This window comes from Cupressus sempervirens, chromosome 8 (assembly GCF_028749045.1).
Source record: "Cupressus sempervirens isolate cs-2001-9-10 chromosome 8, ASM2874904v1, whole genome shotgun sequence".
NCBI lineage: Eukaryota > Viridiplantae > Streptophyta > Pinopsida > Cupressales > Cupressaceae > Cupressus > Cupressus sempervirens.
In genome coordinates, this window is record NC_143125.1 from 593,184,944 (window position 1) to 593,206,042 (window position 21,099).

Here is a 21,099-nt window from a genome sequence, read left to right on the forward strand (position 1 = left end):
AAATCTCTTATTGGTTGAAGTTGAGCCTCTACATTTTTCCTCTCATCATGTAATATGGTAGTGCGCAACTTCTCATAACTAGGCGGTTTGTAACCATGGGGTGCATCATTTATTGCTTCCACCATCTCCCTAAAATAAGGTGATCTAGCAAAATTAAATGAAACATCATTTGCAATTAAACAACGTCCAACTTTGTGATCAGCAATGTCTCTCTTTTTAATTTGGAATGCCCTATCTAGTGGGCCTCTCTTGCGGGTGAGTGGAGATGGGTCTTCATTTTCATCATTTGTAGTTGGCATAGGCAAAAAAGGATGTGTTCTTGTGTTTGTTTGATTGGATGATGGTGTTGGTATATTTTTTTTTTTTGAAGCACCATGTTTTGCTTTTGCAACTGCTCTATCAGCATCCTCTTGCTCTTTTGCTAACGCTGCTATTTGTGCAGCTGGTAATCCCTTCTTATCACTACCTTGACACATGTGAATTCCTTCACCCGCAGGGCCCAAAAAATGTAGTTTCACTCGGGAATAGGAGCTTCTATGTTGTATGTTGCAAAAATTACATTTCCATATGTATGCCCCACCCCCAGGACATTGTGCAACTCTTGTTGTGTGTCTCCATAAAGGAGACCCCTTATCAGTTTTGAAGCTTGGTGATGCAGCCCCACCCCCACCCATTGAGCCTTGACTACTCATTGTTCTATTCTTGCACTCTAGAAAAAAAAAGTGAAAGAAAACCATGCTTTACACTTACACAAAAACTTGAAAATTTGGAAAACTAAAAATAAATCAATAATCTATAAAAGAACTCAAGAATATGGTTGAAATGCATACCTTAAACACTTCTTCCAAGGTATTTGAAGCTCCACAACCGATCTCCTTCGAATCCAAGCACTTTACTTCAAACTAGCAAGTATGAGAGAGCAAAATAGAGAGCAAATGAATTTGCATTGTGATTTAGAGGGTCGTTTTTAGGGTTTAGGGCCTTTAGGAAAAAAAAAAAACATAAAAAAATGAAATTGGGCCCATGTTTTTGCTTCCTTATTTTGTTATTGCCGCGGATTCACCCGGATCCGTGCGTGGATCCTCGAGGATCCGAGCAGGATTCGTAATCTTGCCCGTGGATCCGTAAGGATCCGCGGCTTGGATCCACAGGCAGGATTACGAATCTTGCCTGGATCCTCTCGGATCCATACGTGGATCCGGATCCGAATCGGACCCGAGTCCAGATCCGGCCATTTCCAGGCGAATCTGGTAACTAAGCGAAAAAGCAATCCGAAAAAGCAAAGCGAAAAAGCAGATCCGAAAAAGCAAAGCGGAAAGGTAGCATTGGTGAAAATTATTACAGCTATCTACAATCAGGTTCCTTTGGATATTTCATGCATTTTTTTTATCATTTAGATGCATATTAGAAGGTAAGGTTGTAGGTGAAAGTTTGTAACAGATTTAAGCATTATTCTTGCGAATGTAAGCCAAGTGTCTTGGCCATTTCATACTAGCATTGTAGTTGACATTTTATGTGCAATAAAGGAGACATAAGTTGCTGGTCTGATATAGTTGTAATTGAATATGTATTTATCATTCATGATCAGCATATTAGTTTGCATGCCAATTGTTTGACAAAATGTCAATTGGCTGTAGGTACTCTTTTTGGCATAAATAATGTTATAATTCTGCATACCAAGTGTTTGTATTAATGCCACTTGGCTATAAGTGCATTAACGCCATCATAGGTTGCATCCAAAGTGTTTGTCATAATTACTATTTGCTGTAACAGCATATTGCAAGTAGTTTTTCGTACATATATGCATTGAATATTGTTAAAATAAGTTGCACATTCATGTTAGGTCATTGTGTAGTGAATTTTGAGTGTTCTAGCAAAAAATTCTCATTGATACAAATTGAAGAAAGAGTCATTAAAGCAAATTGAAATACTATATCAGTCATATGACCCTTGTATGTGAAGTGTTTGACAAAATTACCAAGGCCAAATATCAGAAGTTTTCAATCAGATTTGAACAGGGATATTACATTCTTGTTTTCTCTTCCAAACCTTGTTTATCATTGATTTAGTATGGATAGTTGTGGCCATATATGAGCACGTGCATGTGCGTTTGATGGGATCTTGCGAGACCCAAACTCCTAGATATAGGTTGGTTGAGGGATTGTTCATTTGGGGGTTGGGTTGAGAACTTGCATTGCCTTTGGGCACTCATCATGATGAGCATGGGTATGTAGGGTAGGCAGTGGAGTGGCTTCTCTCGTGCACCCTGGTTTATATTCCGACAAGGTAGTGTGAAGAAGTTACAACAAGTGATAACTAAATTAATAATTGGGTAATAAAACTTAATGATAAGATATGAGAACACTTGTACAGTTAATTCGAGGGTGTGTGCCTGTGCGGTTCATTTGAGGGCATGGTTTGATGGTTCTTGAGGGATTTGTTCCACACTGGTGTGATGGTTTCCTGAGGGATTTGTTTTGTACCGGTGTGATGGTTTGCTGAGGGATTCGTTCCGCACCAAAGATAGCTTGGGCTTTTCGATGCCAAGCGACTTACACTCCACTAGAGTCCCTACATAGTTATCTGTAGTGGATTTGACCAGTGACTTGATGTACTGCATTGTCTCATGATCATATAGATGTTGGTATCATGTTTTTGATTGGCGTGTGTGTTAGCCATGGGTGATTGTCTTCTGTGATTGTGGTTGGGTTATTATCTCCATGAGCACGACGGGTGTGGGCCTACAGGTACATATGGTTGGGAGGCGTAGCTACCTATACCACTACTGGGGACTAGTGTACATAGATGGTCTACTTCCAGTTCGATGCTGGTGCTAGATATTCACTTGGTACTTTGGTGTATTTGGAGTATATTCTCTTGTGATTTATGTTTTACTTTGATGCAATTGATATCATGTTTAGATGATGTTTAGTATGTTACTTGATGCATTATTCCTTTATCATGATGATGTATCTTACCACTGCTTTGGATTAGTGATGCTATTGGTAGATCAGCATGTCAGATGTATTTGTTATTGATGGTTTATTGGTAAGAACGATCTCATGAAACAACTCCAACTATCTTGTTGGCAATTTGAGATTCATGCTCGAGGGTATGGTTAGCGCCCTTGATGTATCATGATGCCATTATGGTAGGGAGGAAACAAGCACAGTTGGTTTTATTTACTCATATGTCTTTGATAGATTTGTTTCATTGCGATGTTGCTTATGCTCATTTTGTAGATTGATGTTGTTGATTAGATGGATGTATATTATTGCAATGTGTATTTTAGCTTCATTCAAGTTCTTAGATCTACCTTTATGCTCTCGAGTGATCATTCCTCGAATTACATGGATCCAATTTTCCTCAATGTGGAGGTTTAATGTTTTTACGCATTTTCTTATTGCTTTGTTGATGCACTGTTAGCTTTTGCCGCATGGGAATGGCAGTCTCTCACACAATGATGTATTCTCTCGTGGGAGCAAATCTTGACTTACGCAAGCATCCTGGTGGTTTTCTCGCATGGGAAACAGCGAGTGTTTGCACACACTTCAAGAAGATGTAAATTATAGTTTTGAATACCCTTTAAAGTCCCACATCTTCCTATATTAAAATAGATCAGCTTTAGGGTGTATAAAATGTATCGTTTAAGTATAATGCCCTTTAGGGTCTCTCATTTTCTTTCTTGTACTTAAGATATATATTAATATATGCGACGATTCATTTGAGATAGGTTCCAACCCTCTAGGAGTTAAGATAACGATTTTAGAAAATTTCAGGGTTTCAGGATGTCAGTCAAATTTCAGGGCTTCAGGATTTCAAACTTCGCCAAATTTTAGGATTCAGCATTGTTGTTCAGCATTATGCCCAATAGATGAGTGGTTGTAACTTGTAACCTTGAGCCCTCATCTTGTGCATGACCGTTTGAGGATCTCTGCTTGTAATTCTTGATTATGATATGTTTAGTTGGAAATGGATTTGTATGTTTAACCATGTTAGGAACTTTTACTTTGGGTTTAAAAAGAACATCTCCTTGGTATATTCTCATGATTTGTGTGATCTTTGGATTGTAAGTTATGGTTTATTTAGTGTTTGGGGATCTTTGGAAGTGTTTGTAAGACTTCTGGTTGTGTGAGTGAACATGTGAGTTTAGCTGTGTTCCCTATTTTATTATTTGTATTAGATGTTTCATTCTTGCACTTAGTTACTTTATGTTGTCGTTAAGTAACTTATGTTAAGAAAAAAATTACTCAGTGCATGTTTTATCCTTGTGTTCTAAGGATCTCCAGGCGGGGCATTACATGAAGTGATTACATCTATGTGAGCATTGTTATAATTCCACTCACCACATGTCTATATAGATGATGCCTTTCAAGGACTTGTACAGTTATGATGCTCGGGGTTTCCTGAATTCATTATTGAGTGATTGCAGAGTGCTTAGTATTGGGGATCTATTACAGGAAAACCATGATATAATAAGGGCCCTTTGTGAGAACATCTGGAAGGACCAGATTTAGCAAAAACAGTATGCTGATTAGAAGTAGGTTGAGCAAGCATTTGAGGTTGGTGATATGGTGTATTTGATGCTTCAGCCCTGCCGACAATCCACTGTGGGAAAGAGGGGTGCAGAGAAACTTAAGCTATGCTACTATGGGTCGTTCAGGGTTGTTAGGCGAGTTGGCCACTTGGTTTATGAGTTGGAGATACTGATAGATAATAGGATATATAATGTGTTTCATGTATTGTGCCTCAAGAAGACTTTTGGATAACACATGGTTCCTTCTGCAGTTTTACCACCCTTGGATGATGAGGGGAAGTTGGTGTTAGTACCTGAGATCATATTGGAATTCAGAGAGTGTGAACTATGGAGAAGTGTTATTAGAGAGTAATTGATCAAGTGGAAGGACTTGCCAACTGAGGATGCTACAGGGGAGAGTGACAGTGTTTTACAACATCCAGCTTTGAGTTTTCTTGAGGACAAGAAAATTCAGGTGGGGCAGACTGTGATGTCCCCACTTTAGACCAGGGGGAGTGAGAGTGAGACCTTGTGTTCTGTATTAGACAGCTTTTTAGGGTTTTTTTTTACGGACCAAGTGAAATTTTATGACTTAGTCCTGGATTCATCAGGTGGACTCGCTGAGACCTCAACTTCTGATAGATTTAATGTCTGAGTTGTTTTGAGGAGAGATGATTTTTTTTTTTTTATTAAGTTCTTGCAGGTACTATAGTCTTTTTAATAAATTGAAATTAAATGATTTATTAAGTCATTTTGATTTTTATAACTTAAAAATTAAAGTTCTTCAAAGTTGGGCGCCAAAGTGGAAAAGGGAATTTAGGGTGAAAAAGGTCTTTCCAACTGTAATTTGGTTGGACACCACCCCTATATGGGCCATTTTTCTGCACACTTAATTTTTGCTCTCATTCTTTCATCCTTGCTATGGTGGCTAGGGTTTGGAGTCCTCCTGGGAACATATACTCTGCAGGATTATAGTGACTTTGAGTTTCTGAAAGATCAGATGATATGTTGCAGCTGGTTGCCTTCATTTCAGAGGTCAATTTGGAACTATTTTATTGCAGATCTGGGTTTCTACAGCCTGAATTTCCACTGTGGTTTCTCATTCAATTATTGCTGTTGGTTTTCTTATTGTGGTTGGAGGTTTCTTTTCCCAACACACAACTGCTCATTCCTTGACGTCATCTACCACTGTTTGGGCGTCCTTCTGTTTAAATAAGAGCAGATCTGAACATTTGTTGTTTGCTGGTTTTAAATTAGATTTGTAATTTCCAGTACTTTGATTTATTGCTTCAATAAAACTAGCTCTGGATACCGGGTATGTTGGAAATAAGCCTTAACTCTTTTTTTTTTCAAGTATTCAATTTTTGTTTTTGAATCTCAGCTTGTCATTGTTTGGACAACTCTAGTTGAATTCCAAAACCAAAAACCTCATTCTGCAACTTCTGTCTAATTCAGAAATATCATGCACAAAAAATAAATTTAAATAAAAAAAATACAGTAGTAGCAGGGTTGAACCAGTTGGGTTCTTCACATTGATTGATCTATTCTTTCATTTGGACTAATTTGCTTCTTGATTGATCTTTTCTTTCATCTGGACTATGTCAGCGTCATTTTTCTTGATCTGTGAAAGAATCTGGTGTTTCTGTCCCCTTCACAGATCCGCACCTCCCAGGACTTTGTCTCCAAAAATTTTCCCCTCGAGCAAAAATTTCCATAGGCTCCTTTTTGAACATGTTTTCCTTTCCACAGTCATCTGCACTCATCCCCTATTTGATAATTAAATCATTCATCTTAGAAAGTTCTTGATGTGCTCTCACCTTCTCCTTAAAAATATTCTTGAAGTGTTCCTGGTTCCAATCCTTGTGCTTGTTTTTGAAGTGACTTAGTTTTTTGGCTATTAGAAAGAACTTTGAGTGATTGTCTATGTGCACTTCATTCCACCAACCTGTCATCAGGCCCTTCAGGTTCTCATCTTTGAATCACATATTTTCAAACTTGAAAGGCTACCGGGCTGGAGGCCTATTTGGTGCTAGTCTATATTCCCCAGGGACACGTCCCCCCCCAAAAAAGCCAGTGTTTCGGGGACGGGGACTTCATTGGGGACTTGCATCTGTCCCCAATTTTTTAACACACACAAAAAAAAAAAGGAATGTCACTTTTCCCATCCCCGTTTGCCGTCCCCCCTGTCCCCAAAATCGGCAAATTTTTTTGCCGTCCCAAAAACCTGTCCCACTGTCCCTTGCCATCCCCATCTTGTAAACTCGGGGGAACATAGGTGCTAGTTGTAGTTGTATAGGCAAATGATTGGATCCCATTAAAGGAAGTATGCTTGCCTCATGTGCCACAGTCAGATTTCCCACTCTCCCATGTAATGTCCCAACTGGTTCCGCCTTGATTTTTCACATTACCTCTTCAAGAAATTTTGTCAAACAATTTACTTGTACGAGATAATTTTCAGTTTCCAACCACATAACATTTATAGCAGCTTTTTCGCCAGCACTCATACATGAAGACAACTTGAGCTCCAATGCAAACTATTATCTGAAGCTTACAAAACATATAGAAAACTGACCCTTGATTCAGGTTTCATTAGTCAAACCAAGATCGAGCCTTTCTAAGGTCAGCACTTATTATCTTCATGGTAGAGACTAATGTCCTTCATGCTATAGAATTCTTATGTCAAGGACATCCAGTCAAGCAACTGTATAAATCCAGTCCTTCAAGGATGCTCCTTTGCATCACCAAATAAAGGTAGGAAAATTACCCATAGTAACATGGGGACACGTCCCCCCCGCCGCCCCCCTTTTGCCCCACACACCGGGGACTTAGATGCACTGGAGACTTGGGGATTCCGTTTCCCTATCTCAAGCGGTGCCACCAGATTCCACCACCTCAGCTGAGGATGGAGGGATGTCCGAGTGTTAACTATTTGCTGATCTTACTATTTATGTTCAATGTTTGATGTTCCAATTCAATGCAATGTTCAAGTATTTACTCTTTGACGTCTTTATATCTTATATTGCAATAAGTATTTTCATAACTAGCATTTTGAGTACCATATGTATAATATATACAACCTCCCTAGTCCCCCCCTGGTCCCCCTGTCGTCCCCAAATTAAGGCCCCATTGCCCCCCTGTCCCAGAAACTTGTCCCCCCGTTCCCTAGGGTGGTGTAACTATGAAACTACCAAAACTAGCAAATAAGAGCTGTTCAAGTTTACTCCCATAGATTGATATATGGACTCAACAGAAGTCTCAGAATAGACACTAAGTCTTTAGACCTTTGCACCCTAAGAACATGTGACCACAAACTCCCTTGATCTGCAATAGTTTATGGTATGTTACACTGCCGTATGCTAGAGTTTTGTATGCGGTCTTAAATGGATATGATATTATGATCTCTTTTGATATCAATGCTATTGCCTTTTGAAAGAGCTCCCTATAACTTTTACTTTGATCTCCAATATTATTTGATGTGTGGAAATAATAGTAATTATCCTCAACTTGTGTTCTCTAATGTCTTTGTTAGAATATTGGTTTTCCATGACACTTGAATATGTTCTCTAATCCCTCTCCCAAATTATATTCTTGATGATAAATATTTCAAAGGCTTGACTTATATCATGAGAAATATAAGACTCACTGAGATATCTAAACCATAAACTTCCCTCTAGTATTATCACTAATACTATGGTGAGGAAATAAAATACTTAAAAACTTCTTATTGATTTCCTTTCTTTGTTAAATGTCTTCGCATTCATATAATGATGCCAATACTAAGTATCAAAGATTTCAAACCTTTATGTAATGCCCCCATTCTACAACAGCTCTAGCTTGATAGATAATATTATACACCCAATGGTAGTTCTTCTATTGATTTCTAGTCAATCAAGGCATGCACGACAGTCCAATAATTATTAGTTTGAACTTGTCTATATAGTATTTCAGTGATCTCTTATAGATTTTTCTTTTTCCCCCTTTTGAGTGAATGTTTCCAACACCTTTAATATGTCTTAGAGGGATACAAACTTGGGTGAGCTCTATTAAATTTCATCTTTTGTAATATATGATATTATATTATTAAATAATAATGTATATTAATATATTATAAGATTATATTAAATTTAGATTGCATCATATTATTAATTATATTACATTATTTGTATTTGTTTAGTAGTTTAATTAAATTAAATATTTAATTTAATAATTATTAATTTATTATATATATATATTTAGAGAAATCTTATAATTTAATTAATAAATCCTCATTTAGAAAGGGGTCATCACAGTCCACCCTTCCCCAAAACTGTTTTTCCCCAAGCAACTATCCTGAAATAGTAAATTTAACTTGAGGTGAGAATAAATATTATTCAACTTAAAAAACTAAGGGTAATTTAAATAGATAGAATTGAACTTTGTTTATTGCAGTTCTTCCCTTCTCCTTTGTTAGATGTTGCTTTGCTCCTTGATGCATAAACCTTCGGGAATATAGAATCTCTGCCTTAATTCCTTTCTAGGAATTCTCATATCTGCCAAGAATGTTTTGATGCTCACCAAGGATGTTTATAATCAAGTTTTGACACTCACCAAGAATGTCCTTGATCAAGCTTTGACGCTTACCAAAATTGTTCTTAACCAAGTTTTGATAGTCACCGAAAATGTCTTTCATCAAGCTTCAACACTCACCAAGAATGCCCTTGACCAAGATTCGACACTCACCAAGAATGTCCTTAACCAAGTTTTGACACTTATCAAGAATGTCTTTGATCAAAATTCAACACTCGCCAAAAAAGTCCTTGACCAAGCTTTGACGCTCATTAAGAAGTGCCCTCCACCAATTATCGTTTGGATCGATTATTGACACTTACTAAGAATGCCCTCCACCAAGCATATTTTGGATAATTCTGGACATTCACTGAGAGTGCCCTCCACAATTCACTAAGAATGCCTTCAACCAAGCATGACTAGGATCAATCTCGACATTTTCTAAGAACACCCTCCACCAAACAAGCTTAGATCAATCTCGGCATTCACTAAGAATGCCCTCTACCAAGCACAATTTGGATCAATCTCAATGTTCACTAAGAACACCCTCCACTAAGCACGACTTGGATCAATCGCAATATTCACTTAGAATGCCCTTCATTAGGCATGACTTGGATCAATCTCAATGTTTACAAAGAATGCCGTTTACCAAACATGACTTGGATTGTTGTTTGACATTCACTAGGGATGTGCGTGATTTGATCTTACTTGATATTCTCCATTTTGCAAGAGGGAACAATTTTTTTTCCTTAATCTATGATTGCTTCCCTAAGGTATGAATAATTTAATCTCCTTCAGAAGAATCTTAATCTCATTTGTATATACTTCATTTTACAAATCTTCCTTTTATCAAATGATAATAAGTCATTTATAATTCCTTTATGCAAGTCTACCTTGGTTGTATGTATACACTTTTCTCAGAATTTTGCCTTAACAATGTATATCTTTGTAACAAATCTGTGTTGTCCATATATTTCCTTCTATATGATATTTCTCTTCTCTTCAGTGTTTGTCGGTGTACATATATAATATATCTTCAATTTGCACACCTTTGCCAAAAAGTCTGCTTGTGAAATGCTACATTTGTTTCATACTTGTTATGTAATGATCTTAATATATATTCCATTTAGGTATATCTGCTCCACTTTATAATTCAGCTTTTTATATCCATTGGTGCTTGTATAATATAGCACATATTTCTCATACCATACTCTGTCAATCAATTTAAATTTATTTCTTCTTTTCTATTGGGAGAGGTAATCTTTCATAACAGATGTATTCTTTCCAACAGAGGTATCCCTTTGAACCTCACTAATTGCTGCATTATTTACCTTTCATAAGGTGTGATGAGTCCATGTTGGCTCCAACTGATAATGCTAAATGATATGCTATTTTTTTATGTTTTAATGCTCTTTTGCAATTTTTTCGGAAAGCATATAGAGCATGATGAAAACTGAAACAAAATGCAATTACTCACACCACCAATGAAATTCAGAATTCACTTGCAAATTTATTAATTGCAGCAGTGACAAACAAATTACATCAGAAATGGAAATGGACCTGTTTTGTTTGTAAGCTATAGCAAATATATGATCACAGCCTTCAGGAGAATTCACCAATATTGGCGATTGTGCATAGGACTCCGTTTCCAAATTGGCAGCTCTAGCACAGTCGCCCAACCACAGTAAACAACGCTGCTACAGTGAGAACCCACGCTAAGATAGCATTCAGTCTGTAAGGGAAGAATTTGACCAGAACCCTGCGTTTGCAGCCTAGCTACTATAGTGCCAAAACGCTGCCCAGAATTCCCCAAGTTAACAGGGCCAGAATGTAGAAGGAGGCTGGCGTTGTTGTGTGCTCAAACTGCAGGAGAAAATAAGACCCCAGCAGAGTCTCAGGGTGCCCAATCCTTGAGAAAAAATGCAGAAGAATGCTGCGCCAGTAACAGGAGTTTGTCACCCAATATAATTAGATTCCAACGTCCCAATTTCTGATGAAAATCAAACTCCCAACCAGAATTATGAGCTGCAAAAAAATGGACTATTACAACTAGATTCTCAAACACAAACTCACCCTCTCAGTAACAGTAGCAACAGTAGAGAAAGGCTCCAGATTTCAATTTCCAATTTTTCAATATTAATTGCTCAGAATCACAACAGCTTAGGCGTTCAATTTGAAGATACAGATGATGTTGATCTCCAGCAAACACAAATCTTCCCAACCACGGTAAACACGGTATGGAAGATGTTAAGATAATTTCCAGAATTCAACTGCTAACCTTCTTACCCTCAGCGAAACTCTACTTCTCAGCTACAGAAGACACAGTTAGGGAAGTCTCTTTTAATTCCGATTGCAAATCAAATCAATTCTTCTTTATCTCAGCAATGAATTGATGCACAAACTCAGTGCCAAACCCCCAAAGAGAATAATCAAAAGCAATAGACAATTAGATGATCTATTTGCTTCATGAAGCCATCTTTTATAATGCAATTTAACTTCACCAATACACCTTTCATTAAGGTAGCTTCATCAACACAACATTCAATTAGAAGCTTCCATCTAATTCTTTTAAATAAATAACTTTATAACACACAGCTTCATGAAGACAGCTTTCGCTTTAGAGGATTCATGTTCACAATTCCATTTTATAACATTAAATAACATAAAGTGCCTTAATAAATATGAACCCTCATTAATAAACCAATAATTATGAACTCTGTCAAATAAACACACCAACCAATTACAGATGGCGACCAATTGCCAATGCCACCACTGTAGTGCCACTTATAGTAACTGCCCAAAATAGACTTACTATAAATAGCAAGTCTACCACTGAGACCCTCAAATTCTGCTGTCAGCTGATGGGGGTCGCGATGAAGAACTTACCTAGCCAACTGTGGGAACCTGCTAAAAATGGGGACATTACAGTCCTCCCTCCCCAAGATTGCTTGTCCTCAAGCAATCGGGTAACACACCAAACTCCAACCTCCACTAGGATCCCATAGGAAGAAGCATGTGACATCCTTGTCATCACTGAACCAATTGCTATCCAATAACATCATCAGGACTAACAACATAATCAGTAACATAGCACCCAATACCCGTGCTAATGATGTAGAAGACAAAGTATTCTCTCCAAGGGAGGCATTCCTTTGCACCTCAGCAATTGCTGCATTATTAGACTTATAAATATGTGCTTATATACAATACCCTCTTTCGCTGCTTCAGTTTTATTAATCATAATCACTTTTTGAATCGCTGGTTTAGTTCTTCAATCAGTTTGACGTGTTCATACTTTTTGGGAATGAATCCTTGCTGTTCAATTTTTATCTGTTATTCATCTTTGCGATGAACCCCTGAATTAATTGTTTGACGAGAACTTGCTATTTAGCTTTTACCCCGGAGGATGGCAGGATCATGCTCTGATACCACTGTAATGTCCCAATTGATTCCACCTTAAATTTTGACTTTACTTCTTTGATCAATTTTGTTGAACAATTTACTTTTACGATAGTTGTAATTTTTCAGAGTTCAATCAGATAACATTTTGTTGGTTAATAGTTTGTCTTCCTTGGATTTTGGTTTGTACCTTGACTCTTAATGTGCCCAATGTGGTGAAAGACAAAGTAGTTAACAACAAAATGGGTCAATGTAGGTGTTCTATCAAGGACCCCTGAATTGAAAGGTACAGCTCCCTTGTGTGCAAAGATTTGCAATGAATATTGTTTTTAGTAGATCAGCAATTTCTAGGGGTATACTCTTAACTAGAGAGCAAAAGAGGTATGAGCAGATTGTCCAACATTTGAAGCAATCTAGGTGGATTTCAGATGATGACTCAAACTCCACAGCTATGAATGCATATGAGTCAATTTTAAGCTCTTTTAATACCTAAAATGCAATCTATTTGCCTACTGAATGCAGGATGCAAAAATACAAGACAATGTACTGATGCATACTGCATGAGAAGAGAGAATGTGATTGACTAAACAATACCCAGATTGCCCAAGTTACTGAGATTTTACAACAACCGTTTGCTTCCTACTCAGCACCTAATATTAACCAAATCCCAAACTTCTAATACAACCATGAAATTGCACATCAAACTAGCTTGCATAGAACAGAGGAAACAAGAAAATACTATGAACGATGGGGTGAAGTCATATGACCACTGAACAGAAAGCAACAAAACCTAGTTTGTCTTCAATCCCATAGTTTCCATTAATAACACATTTCATTCCAAAGACCATGCAAGAGCTAAGACTAAACTAACATGAACGACTAAATTAAAATGTAGATGTAGAGTCTCACATAGTAGTCCCAGCTACAGGGGTTTGCACACATAATAATTTTTTGATCTTATTTACTTATCAAAAAGTTATATGTATAGGCCCTTTAGAACTCACCAGTTTCATTTCATGATTACAATGCAGAGAATCTTTGAACAAATGTATTCTAAAAATAGGATTGATTGGTTAGTCATCCGTTACAAAGCCTAAGCCTATGAGGAGAATGCCATATATGGCTACAATATCAAAAGAAGAGAGAGGAAGAGGGGTGAGACTTGCCACAACTTATAGGGAGAATGTAACACTTTTTGAGAGAGCATCAATTCTTCTTTGGAGTTACGGATTAAGCTCTGTAGGCCTTCATTGCATCAGTTGCAGTCTTCAGCTCCATGACACCTGGAATGAGGATATTGTTAGCTTTGCTATAGAATGGAACCAACCCCCCTACAATGAGAGAGAAGAGAAAGATATAGAAGAGTGAAGAATCCCGGATCTGATTTGTACATGACAAGTGTCCACTTGAAATCTCATCCTGCTGTTTGAAAAGCACACTCGAAACTACTCAATGACGAGGAAGCAAAATGCTTGCATTTGATTTGATGGAAAAATTAAGTTTATATCTTCCCCTTTTTGTTGATATACAATACTCATATATTTGAATCAAAATTAGGCCCTTTCCAAGCTTAGTCAAACCCAGGTTGACTCTTCCTGACACATGGCCTTTTGTGATTGGTCGCCTGATCCCTGTCACCAGCTTTGTCATATTACACCCGGGTGCTTCGCCATGTCATTGCCACATGGCATTATCTCGCTGCTTCTGCTCTCTGACAACTCTAGCTTACGGTTTCGCAAGATTTCGACACGTGGAGCCTCTTGCATAGTCACTTGGCAGCAAAGCGTAACTCCGGAAGTCTTTAGATTTGACCATACGATGTTATGCATAACTATCCATGGATGTATGCCTTTACGCTTCCTCTTTGGACTTAACATCATGACCACCCTTAAGTTGTACTTGCAATCATACGCCTTCCTTTTTGGACGTAAGTTTGGGAGACATAAAACCTTATCATAAAATCCTTTATGAACTTACGCTCACTGCCTTGGTTGTATCTTTGCATGAATTTTCAATTAAGTTTTGATCCTTTTAATCTTGGGTCCTAAATAGATTTGAATGTGGACAAGTGTCATTATTTCGGAGATTTTCTCCAAAACTTTTTGTCCTTTAACATTTAGGCCCGAAATATTACTAGGTTCGTTCAATCTTTGTTGATCGAACGGTTTGTAACACTGTAGAGGATGCCGATGCTGCAATAGATGTTACATCAAGTATGCCACATGTCCTCTTTCTGGAGAATATGTGAATACAAGTTGACTATTGTCAAAATCAATGCAAAATTCATTTGGAGTCGTTGATCTGTGCTTTGTTGGATGGTTAAGATGTAGTGATGGACTGGATCCATGACTTTGCATTCGAATAGAGATCAATGGTACTCGTTGATTCGTGAGCCTTAACTGGTGAGCACTTTATCTTGGTGGGAACACAGCGATTGTAGGATCATCTCGATCTTTAATGACTTCTTCTTTGATGCTTGGTAGAGTCATCGAACGCACAGAACATTGTCATTTGCTGTTGACTTTTCATTTATCGCCCATGTAAACTTGAGGAATTAACTTTCCACCGTATATCTTAATTACATCTTATGATCAAGAACTTTTGCCAGGTTAGGACCACATCCTTTCTGGGCTTGAGGAAATCAATGGCTCTCGCTACGTTGTGATAGATAAAGATCTAGTATTTGACTTATGCGGTGCAACAGGGACCGTTAGATCCCTTCAAAGTATAACTTTGATTACTTAGCACTATAGGACCCTTGACATGTGGAGTTACATAATTGGCCCCTAACCATTCAACCCTTAGATCACGTAAACATTAGATTAAAACCTTCGACGTTGATTTGAGATCCATCCAATGATCCAAATCACTTCTTTGAATAGATTGACTTTTCTACCTTCGCAACGTTGATGTGAAGATCAAATCGACACTATCGATTCACTTCTCCATGCAAATAACAGGGTTGACTAGAGAGCACACCATTGTTGAACAACTTCATTGCTTCTTGACTCCAAGTGACTTCGTGCGTGATTCCAATGAACTTGATTTCTTTTGGCTTCAGCCACAAAGATGAACTCTTTGACTTTGATCCAATTGCTCTTTGTTGCCTTGGTTTCAAGTGTTCATGTGATCTTTCCTCCAATTGTAAACTATCTTAAAATGAGCACCTCTTGAACATTCCTTGGAGTTACTGACAAAAATAGCTTTCTATAAGCTTGACACTTTCCCTCCCAAGCCTATATCACCTAGCATAACTGATAAGTATTGATCTCTTGCTTGGGCAAGCCTAAAGGGGGTAGATGAGGAAGAAAGCATCCTAATGATCACTTGGTTATGAATCTTGACATTTAGACCATTACTTGATATCAAATTAGAAGCGCAAAAAAAAGGGGGAGACCAAAAATGTACCATTTATAGCAGAGTACTCACCTGCACTTATACATGAACACTATCTAAGCTCCAAGACAAACTATAATGGAAAGGTACAAAACATATAGAAAACTAACCCTTGATTCGGGTTTCATTAGTCAAACCGAGTTGCGCCTTTTTAAGGTTGATTTCCTTCACACTAGAGAAATCTTATTTCAAAGATTAAAATATGATCAAGCAACATTATGAATCCACTCCTTTAAGGATCCTCCATTGCATCGCTAAATAAAGGTAAGAATCATCAATGCTGGCAGATAAAAGCTGTCCTCCCACAGACCAATGTATAGAGATTTAGACTCAACCAACTTTTTTAACAGATACTAAGTCGTCAAACCTTCGCACCCTAAGAACATGTGACCACAAACTACCTTAAACTTGTGATGGTTTATGGCTTGTTACATTGCTGAATGCTGGAGTGTTGTATGCAGCCTTCAATGGATATGATCTCTTTTGATATCAATTGCTTTTGCCTTCTGAAAGGGCTCACTATAACTTATACTTTTGGCTCCAATAATATTTATTGTCTGTGGAAATAATAATAATTATCCTCAACTTTTACTCTCTAATGTCCTGGTTAGAGTATTGGTTTTCCACTGCACTTGTTCATGTTTTCTAGTCGCCTCTGTAGTCTCCTCCAAAACTATAATCGCTGTTGATGAAATATTTCAAAGGTCCGACTTATATCATGAGAAATATAAGACTCGACAACATCACTAGTAAATCTTAAATTTCCTCTAGAATTTTGCTAGTACAATGGTACAGGAAACAAAATATTTCATAACTTCTTATTTATTTCCCCTATACCATATCTCTTGGCATTAATTTAATAATGCTGATTTTATGTTTCAAAGATTTCAAACTCTATGTAATGATCCCATTCTACAATGCCTCTAGCTTGACAGATTATATTATACACCCAATCATAGTTCTTCTATTGATTGCTAGTTGATCAAGACATGTGCAGCAGTCCAGTAATTATTGGTTTGAACTTGCTAGTTGATCAAGGCATGTGCATCAGTCCAGTAATTTTCAGTGATCTTCTATAGATTTTACTTCCCCCCCACCCCTTGAGTTGATTTTTTCACCACATTTGATATTTTGTGAAGGGATACAAACTTGGGTGTGAACTCTTAATTAAATCGCACCTTTTGTAACTCCCTCTCGACGAACACCTTATGTCTCCCTCTGAAAGATGGTTACATGCCCTCCTTCTACCTCCCTACACGAGCACCAGCTATCCATCGACAACTACACTTAATCTGTCCAAGTTGACCGAGAAACCCCTTATGACCCCCTTGACATACTAGCACACACCTTATCACTCCATCTTTAGCACACACTTTGTACCACCTTTTGCAATCAATCAACCGCATAGCACCCACCTCTGATGACCTACCAAGTGCAACATTGGCAGTCAGAACATATTCGGTCTCCTTTGGTCCATGAATGCCACACTTGCAGTCACAATCAACGATGCAAAGAATGGTGGGGGCCATCAATGATCCATGTTAGTAGCATCTACGTCTTGCACAGTAGCTGGCACAAATATATAGGGGGAATCAAACACAAGACTGCCCTATGAACAGGTTTCGTGACCACCGTCACACTAGATGATCATGCCACATTGAATATATATATATATATATATATATTAGTATATATAATGTCTATTAATATACTATATGATTATATTAATAGTAGATTACATTATATTATTAATTATATTACAATAATTTTAATTTTTTTTAGTTTATTATTTTTTATATTTAATATAATTTTTAGTAATCATTTATATTGTAATCATAATTTTATTATTATTTATTTATTGCTTTAAAAATGAAAATCTTATTATTTGATTATTGACTCCTTGTCAGAAAGGGGGCATCACAGCAACTCAAAACTGTTTAATCTTTCTGCAATGCTAGTGAAACTTCTCCTATTGGTCCACATATAGGGGCCATTCTTTTGTTGATTTTTCTTTATGTGATCATCTTCTATAAATTGCTGAAAGTCTAGTTGTGTCTAAGTCAATTGGGTAAGTCCACTCCATTTTTTAGAGTTATTCTAGGTGGAATTGAAGTTCTCAACAATCACCATCTTGCCCTCAAAGTTTCTCAATCTATGAGAGGTTTTTTTCCAAACCTTTCTCATTTCCCCTATTGGCATTGGGCCTTATACACTAAAACCAAAAAACTTTGCATACACTTCGAGAAATCTTACCCCTCTCCTCTCCTCCAACATTTCTCTTGGTAGGTTAAAACGGTTCCACAAAATCCATAAACAACAAAGGTTCCATCTGCTCCTACAAAATTTCCTACCCATTGTCTCTAACACTTCATCTCTTGCTACTCTCTTCAAGGCTCCACGTTTTTCCTTAGAGTAAATTTACATCTACCTTACCTTGACCAATGTGGTGCTTGATCAAGCACCATTTATTAGGAGCATTAATGCCCTTGATACTCCACGTTATAGCCTTACATTGCTCTTTAGGAAGGAAGATCTCCCTTCCTTTTACCAATTTCCTTTGCCCCTTTGCATTTCTAGCAATCTCCAATTTTTTATTGTTGGTTTTCCTTTTCCCCCCTTTTTGTTTACTATTTGGATATTTTAATTTGGATTTGATCTGTTCAATGATCCCGTTTATACTCATTTTCTTCTTCTGACCCAAAAATCTTCTCTCCTCCACTATCCATGGTATCAATTAATCTCTCCTCTACCAACTTCGCATTCCCCTTTGGTTACTTTTGTTGCTCATTCACTCTACTTTCGCTTGATTTTGTTAGCTACTGCCAAAACCTTCTCCTCAATATTCCTTGATTCTTTAGCACGCTTTGTACATTTGCATCTCCTTTGTCTTATTACCATTCTTCCTCATTGCTTTTGAAGGATCATGTAATGTTTCCTCAAAAGCTTCCACTGTATGATGATTCTTTATTTGTGTCTCCTTTAAGGACCCATCACTATGTAGCCACTTCTTTGTCTTCTTGTTCGTAGACTTGCTTCTTAGCCTCACCGTTAATTACATTGATCCTACTTTCCAATCACCCCTTTTTCTGTGTTACCTCCCCCTGTTTTGAGCACTCACCAACTTGGGTTCTGCACTGCTTCCTTTCTTTACTCCTTGGCTCCCTAGATACTATCCTGACCTTATGACATTATTCCCCAATATGCCCTTCGGACTGGCATTTAGGGAAAGTAGTAGTCTGTCTTCCCTTTCAATTTTCTTATCTCCACTCCTTGATTCATATGAATCTTCATCTCATTAGTTAGGGTTGGTATTGGGTGAATTTTCTTTCAAAATCTTTTATGTTTGAAACGTCTATTGACAAATTTTTTGTCTACTTTAATAAAGGTTCCCAGTTTGTTACTGATATCCTTAAAAATGTTTTCTTCCTAATATTCCATGGATCCAAATCTGGTTCCAATTCCTGAGACATTTTCCTATACCATCTACCATGTAGGAGCCATGTTCTAGGACTTTCCTGTTTACCGTACCAATAATTACCATTTGAGAGAGTCCTAATATGAACATTGTTCCCTCAATTTTTACCACGTCAGTTTCTAATTTCTCCAACACTGGTCAACACTTAATAAAAGACTCAGTTCTCTCAAATTTGGAATAGCCGGCCTTCTAAATGTACTATTCTCTAGTCACTGTAAACAAATAATGTGTATTTAAACTGGTAGGAATTATATCAAACAGTTATCATGCGCCCAAATACTAAGCAAAGGTAAGACTGAACTGCCACTTGATTGTTTAATGATACGAGTACTTCAAATGTGATAAGTCACCCAATGATACCAAACTCCAATCAATTCGGAATTAGAACTCGAATTCAGTAAAATGGTGTCAACATATTATATTCATGACAGGAAAAATGATAACCATTAAGTTATTTTGCTGAATACAAGATTACCGCTCCTTACAACTATTAGATAATGTGCTAAACTAGAAACAGAACAAGTAGATGAGGACAGACCCGTGGTAATGGCAACTCTCATTCCTGGAGTTGCAGTGCCGTAAGGCCTAGCCCTTCAACACTTCCAGATGCATGGTCGAACTGTTATCCTCCACTATGCCTCCTTTTGTCCAGACTGTATTGTCTACGGAAATTGTAGTGTGCTATGGGAGAAACAACATCATGCAGATACCAAGATGCAAGGAAGTGAAAACATCAATAATACCTTCCGTGAACACTTCCAGTCAAAACGCCATGTTCTCGCAGTTGACAACTAACAGCACATACCCAGTCCTGGTTACCACCGATGTCTCTGCTATCATCAGAATTACTCATGGCAATCAACCTTCGACAGAAGATATTCACTTGCAGGATATTTACGGAAACTTTTGCCGGTTTGTGCCTGTTATCTATCCTGTGAACCCACTATATAGAAGCCTGCTGCCAACGTACAAACTGAGATGATAAGGACTGCACTTACATTAAACTCCTCAAGATGCTTCGACTTTGGGAATGTTTGTCTACTGGAATCACCGTCCCACTTAAGCTGGTGTCCTGTAGATGCTTTCACAATTTATGCCGACCACTGTCACTTCCTACTATTTAAAAACTTCAGACTTCTTGCCAACTTTCCAAATACCAAAACAATCTCAAATCTAATAGTGCAAAGTGAGATACTAGGTTTATATCTAGCATCACTTTTTTTTTCTCAAGGGGCTTCGTCCTTAGGAAAATCCAGTCACATTAAAGCAACCTTTAAGATTCATAATATAACATATATATTTGTTGTGCCTTTCCCAAAACGAAGTCTCTTATTTATAACCTTGAAGTGATGGAAAAACATTGGAATAAGAGACGTGGGATAAAACACCAATTTCATCTTCTAGTCACTTAAGTCACTTTATAAAGTGAATGCCTTATTAAAACATAAGGTAACTTTATTAAAGTACTTAATACATTAAATGATGAACTTAAGACAAATCTTCTCTTGTGACCAGCAGGCATCCTTACTGGTAATGCCGTTAATCTATCCGGATGTGGAGATAGATTAACTAGGCACCAAAAGAACTAGCGCGAAAGAGGGGACATGACACTAAAATATTGTCCAAGAATATTGCAATGTTTTTTGTGGGGTTTAGACATACCTTTTTGTTTGGCGGGATTGATTGCTGGGTCTTTTCTAGGGTTGTCTTTGCTCCTTTTGGCAGCTTTTGAGGCATGGGGCTGATCTCTTTGGTGGCTTCTCTCTCC

At 37.5% G+C, this 21,099-nt stretch overlaps 1 protein-coding gene across 3 annotated transcripts in view; it reads left to right on the forward strand.

Moving 5' to 3' along the window:
- The window catches only part of LOC149543830 (uncharacterized), a 54,075-nt gene that overhangs the window by 23,271 nt on the left and 9,705 nt on the right, over positions 1 to 21,099 (forward strand). The window lies entirely within an intron of this gene.